Source organism: Cupressus sempervirens, chromosome 3 (genome assembly GCF_028749045.1).
Source record: "Cupressus sempervirens isolate cs-2001-9-10 chromosome 3, ASM2874904v1, whole genome shotgun sequence".
NCBI lineage: Eukaryota > Viridiplantae > Streptophyta > Pinopsida > Cupressales > Cupressaceae > Cupressus > Cupressus sempervirens.
In genome coordinates this window covers 461,844,408-461,850,665 of record NC_143120.1, presented here as the reverse complement: position 1 = coordinate 461,850,665, position 6,258 = coordinate 461,844,408, and the positions used below count along the sequence as shown (strand labels likewise).

General features: G+C 32.0%; 1 pseudogene; it reads right to left on the bottom strand.

Annotated features, from left to right (window-relative positions):
* Positions 1–389: 389 nt before the first annotated feature.
* Positions 390–964, bottom strand: LOC149567102 (calmodulin-like protein 3; annotated as a pseudogene).
* Positions 965–6,258: the final 5,294 nt, after the last annotated feature.

The window sequence follows — 6,258 nt, the reverse complement described above, 5'->3', positions numbered from 1 at the left end:
CGAGGCAGGAAAAAGAATCTCGCCTCATGTTGTAAGAAACAGGCACCCATTATTTGAATTTCAAAAAATGGGAACCCGTTTTGAAAAGCTAAAAACAACATGTAAAATCCGCAGAAAACTTTAAAAAATGAATTATTAAGAAACGGGTACCTATTTTTTATTTTTAAAAAATGGGTACCCATTTTTTTATTTTTTTAAAACGGGTGCTCGTTTCTTAAAAATTCAAATTTTTATTTTTTTGAAAAACGGGTACCATTTTTTGAAAATAAAAAATGGGTACCCAATTTTTAAAAATAACAGGTGCCCATTTTTAAAAATCGGGTACCTATTTCTAAGAGGTGTCATTTCGCGGATTTGACTTCCGCGGAATTGCGACCCAACTTGTGCATTCACGTATCCATATGATTTCTGAAAATCCCTAAAACAACCAAACAAAATGGATGGTGAAAACTATCAAGATTGATGGTCATCATGTTTTTAAACTCAAAAAAATCTATGAGATTGTCCAAGTTGTCATCAAATCTACATATCATTTTCTCACAATTCTCCAAATAATGCACACCTTGCTTTAACAATACCAAATTACTCAACACTTGTTGAAGTTCAGAAGAAGAAATATACCCATCTTCATTCAGAAGAAGAAATATACACTTGTTGAACTTTGACTCTCTTCCAAATCAAGGGATTGGTAAAGCCCAAAAAATTCATCAAATGTTAAGCTAGCATCATCTTGGCTCTGGGAAACAATCATCACCAAACAATTCAGCTCTTCTAGTGTAAGATGAATTCCGTGCTTTTTGAGGAGGCAATTGATTTCTTGGAAAGTGAGGATTCCATCGCCATTTTCATCTAAGGTATCAAACATTCTCTAAATTTCATTAGGTACAAATGAAAGTGCCTTGTTGTGCTTTTTGTAAAGGTTATAACTTGAATTCAATAAAATAGCCAATCTTGTATTGGTCATGGATTCAACATATATAAAAACATATATAGGTCCAGAATAATCTAGAGCAACAATCTAGAGGCTTCTAGATTGTCAATCTTTTCCAATTTCACCTTTATAAGAAATTTCAATTCAATTTCCTTAAAAAATCTATGTTCCATAGGGACGACAAGGGACAATGGAATGGGTTTTTGAGACAACAAAATATTTTTCTGATTTTAGAGATGGAAAAAGTGACTTTTTTTGTTTTTTTTAATAAAAAATTTCTGTGTTAAAAAATTGGGGAGTCCCTAACAAAGTCCCCGGGATGGGAACATCCCTTGAAATAGTGGCTTTTTGGGCAGGGACACGTCCTTGGGGAACATAGAAAAAATGGACAAGATACAAAAGCCAAGTGACAATGAGTGGGGTCCATGTGTGACGTCACGGTTCAAGGTTATACAATTATTTATGAACCGCTCCTCTTGGATGTCCTTAAATTTTATATAGAATGTATAGTTGACTAGTTTTTGAAAATTGAAAAATAAAACTAGTGTCATTTAGTGGCGAGAAAATAGTATTTGAATTAATATATTGTAATATATAGTTAAACTTTTAACATAGTAAGTTAAAAATATATTTAAAAATAACAAATTAATAAGACTAATTAAAAGTTGAGTTTATTATAAGGATAATTATAATGATAGAATATTAGATTAAGAAAATTAATTATACAAAAAAATTAATATATATCTTAGTCTTTAATTTAATTTTGTGTCATTGAAATGTGTGTTTGATGAAACATTAAAAGGTTACGATAATGGATGGTAATGTATAAAAAACTTAAATTAAATTGAAATTATTTATTTGAAATAATTATGATTTTGTTAAATGTAATGTTATTAAAATTATATATGTATGTGAGACTATTATTTTTATATAAACATATAATATAGTTTTGTGATAATTTTTTACATATGTGATAAGTTTAATAATAATATTACTTTAGTCTATGTTTGCTATCAATATAATATAATTTCTTCATCCACCTCCTAAAATTGTGTCAAAAAAATGAATTATGGACCTAACTAGAAAAGGGGCCCTATAAGACAAGATGCAATCAACCAATCAAATTGGTGAAAAATATTTTTTAGAATATATAAATTCATAAAAAGATTTAAAATTTTTATAAATATTTCAAGAATGAAAAAATAGTTGTTGGTGATTGGTGAAAACTAATTCAATTTTTGAAGAAGTGAATACAATAATACATTTCCTACAACAAGTAGTAGCAAATTCTAAAATTGAGTAATATGTATACATAAGCAATCTTATATGTTTGTATATAGTAATTAAAACAACCTGTATAGAAACTTCCCCATAATTGAATATTAAGACACATTATAACCTAAATCTAACTGTTAACCCACCTATAACATTAAAATGGGAGGTAAGAGGAAAAGGGTGGAACCAATTAGTTGTTCGGAGTGGATGAAGAAGGAGGAGGTGTGGGATATTCTGAGGCATGGTAATTTTATTGGGTATATGGAGAAGCTAAATGGTAATAACCCAGTCATTACACAACAATTCATAAAAACTTGGAAGGAGGGCTCAGTTATGGTGGGTAATCGGTGTATGGAGGTCACTGAGGATGTGATTGCTGAGGCCACGAGCTTGGAGCTGGATGGTATTAATTTCTATAGGGAGTGGAAACTTTCAGATAGAGCAATTGAGGAATTTGTGGAGTCTAAGCACGAGAAGAGCCATTTGGTCAAAATAGGTAATTCCTATATCAATTCGACCTATGTTTCTCACCTGTGGCATTTTGTGTTGTTTGTGATAATGGAATAACTAACTCTTGATGAGAGATTTACGAAATGTTATGGGTACCATTTCATGTTGGCCAACCACTTTAGGCACAATGTTAAAATTAATTTTCCTTACTATTTAAGGAAATCTCTTAGCATTTCTATCCAAGCTATTTAGAAAGAACCGAATGGCAAACTATCCAAGCTATTTAGAAAGAACCGAATGGCAAACATGTCTGCCACGAGGGTCCTATGGTTCTCATCATGAATGTATTAAAGTCTAAGAAGATCATGAAGCCTAGAGGCTCTCTGAAAGCCGCTGATTATGATACGAAAGGTAGCATTTCAGAGAAGGGTTATGATTTTGAAACCTAGGATGAAGCCAAAGGGGGGTGAGAAGAATTTGAACAAGGGCTTTTGAGGTGGTTCAAAGAAGAAGAAAAAAGTAATTGTTGACTCTGATTAGACAAGGAAAGTGATTTTATGGAGGATTTGGTGAGGGATTATAAATAGAAAAGTGGGAGTAAGGGTAAGAGGATTAAGGGCATTATTATTGTGAGGGCTTCTTTCTCTTTAGATAATGAACCCTTGGCCCATAGGATGGAGAGGAAGAGATATCCTTCAAGATGTCAGGAGAAGAAATTTAGGCATAATGGGGAGGTAGATAATGAGGAGTTTGATGAACAAGGGCTACATCCTAATTTTGTTGATAAGTCTGAAGGTTTGTTGGGGTCTACTAAAGGGTTGTATGGTAACCCTGGAATAATACTGGAGGAGACTGGGGCTATGAAAAAATATATGCAAGTTTTTGGAAGGGATATGCAAGCACTTTGGAAAGAGGTAGGGCAAGCTAGAAAAGTGGCTCGTGGTGAACACACACTTGGACAACATATTGATAGACTATCAGAGGTGATCAAGAATGTAGAACAAGTCAAAAACCTCATGAAAAAGATCCCATATCTAGAGGAAAAGAACAGGGCAATGGACAAAGAGTTTAATGCCAACTAGGGGAAGATCTCAAAACTAGAAGCCAAGATGAGCAATTTGGAAAAATTGTTTAAACATATTGTTGAGAATGTGAGCACTCTGCTGAAGAAAGTGGAGAATGAGAAAGGTCAGGACTCCCCTAAGGCTATTGAGATTCAAGGTCTTAGCAAGCATACTAGGGCTCACTCAAAGAAGACTGAGGACACAGGAAAAATGGAAGAGGTCAAGGTCGTGGCTAAAAATATGCACATCCTTGCGGACCAGGCGCTTGACCTGATCAAGTCTTCTTAGTTGGCTTTTTGCTATTTCTTTTGCTATCTTTTTTCTATCTTTTTAGTACTCCTTTGAGTGACCTCTTGGATGTATTTTTTGGAGGTTTGTTTCATGTTTGCTCTGGGTAGCTCTCTTTGCAGCTTTCTTCTTTGTTTCTCTCTAGAATTTTTGTAAAAGGTTTTGGGTCCTTTAAAACCTATTTTTACTTAATCAAAACATTAAAAAAAGTCCTATTCTACCCTAACCATAAAAAAATTCTTTTTGTAACATAAAATGGGTTCTATTTGATAGAGACTAATGCTATATGATAAAATAGAGCTATATTATATAAAGAAAGCTGAGAGATATCAAAGCTTTAATTTACTTCAAAGAATACCTTCACATTAAAATTTAAAGCTTCAATATCTCTCAGCTTTCTTTATATATATTATCTAAATATATAATATATATAGCTAGTATATATACAAAAGAAATCTTATATGTTTGTATATAGTTATTGAAGCAACCTGTATAGAAAATGATTTTATCCTTTGAGTGTTGCATGTTAGAAATTTTTGGTCTATGATTGTTGACAAGAGATAAAGAGTTTACACAATTATAGACTTTTTTGCTTTATAAAATGAGTATAATTTTTGACACATTCTACTGCAACAACATTTTCCTTTGTATTTAATTTATATAATCTAGCTTTGATTTATTAGTGTTTGTTAATATTTATAAGCATATATAATAAATAAAAGACTTCTATAATTAATATTCATAAAACTACAAAATTTCTTAAATTGTAAAACTGATCTTGTATTAGCCATCAACTCCATAGTTGTTCATCCAATATCCATTAGAATCTTAATTCTTTCATCCAGTCATCATCATCTACATTTAGCATCCTAGTATCATTGGATAGATCGTGCATTGAAGTTCACTATCTCCAAAACCTTGAAGCATCTTGAAGAAGGGAGCTAATCATGATCCGAGGACTCACGGAATTAGGAAACTCAAGAATATGAGGACAATGGAGGCACACTATAGCTGGTAAGGAAATGTAAAAAATCTATTTTGATTTGTAATCCTTCATTGCATATGCGTTTATTAGCTTAGATTGATTGTTTAAGCATTGCAACATATTTTTGCATACACTAATATTAACTTAAATATAATCACAAATATCTCCTTGAAATGAAGATGACCATAACAATCATAAGAAACAGATTTCTTTCCCATAAGATTAGAGATAAAGATCTCTATCATAGCTACACACTTCAACACTCCCTCTTAGCAAGAGAGAGATCTTTAATCAAACATGCACACAGAGTTGCAACCAAAGATAATAAATTCACATAACACATGTTATCTCAACATAGAAAAATCCATCATAGGTATTTCATAAGCACATAGAATGGAGTGACATACATGAATTTCACCATGCTACTCGTAGAGGGTACAACAAAGACTTTTACCTCAAAACTTCTCCTAGAGAAGCATACATTTCCACCAAGCCCACCCGCAGAGGGTTGTTCACCATACCTACTTAAAGAGGGTGAAATGAGGGATTTCACCTCAAACTTATAGTGATTTTCTCTTAATAGAGACTGCCTCTCAACAGGTACAATTATAAAATATTTTTACAACATATTTTCTTTGGCTTTGTGTACGTGTGACTTATGGCCTCTTCATTTAGATTTTTTAGATTGGACACCATCCTTTCATTCAATTTTTATTATTATTTTATGAAGCTCATTTGTTTCTTTTATACTATCTTGGTTTATATTCTTTTAAGTCATATCCTGTATGATTCATATTTTTAGTTTGTATCTTTTTCTTAATTCATTTTTCATTCACTCTACATGTGTACCCTATCCTGTAGCATTGAGTTAGATCTTTCTCATCCTCGGGACTGCATTTTCTCTTCATGTTATCATTTCTCTTTAGTTGTGGTTTATTCTCATGTACATCAAGCTCTATTTTTCTTTAGCAGGATTCATCAAGATCGTTAGAGTCATGTATATTTGTTTTTTTTTCTTTTCTAAATGTTGTGTCTGTTTAGTTTTATTAGTATCTCTATCTACGTCAAACTCTTGATCTCTCTCAATAGTTTATATTTTGTGAGTTATATAATTTTTGGAGTGTCATGTAATGACTCCATGCATTAAATATATTAGGTTCAATGTGTAGAATTTAATGATTTGGGATTAGTTATTCAAGATATTGAAGCTCAAGTACTCAAAATGTGTCATCCAGACTTCACTACTCAATTAGTATTGATTTTTC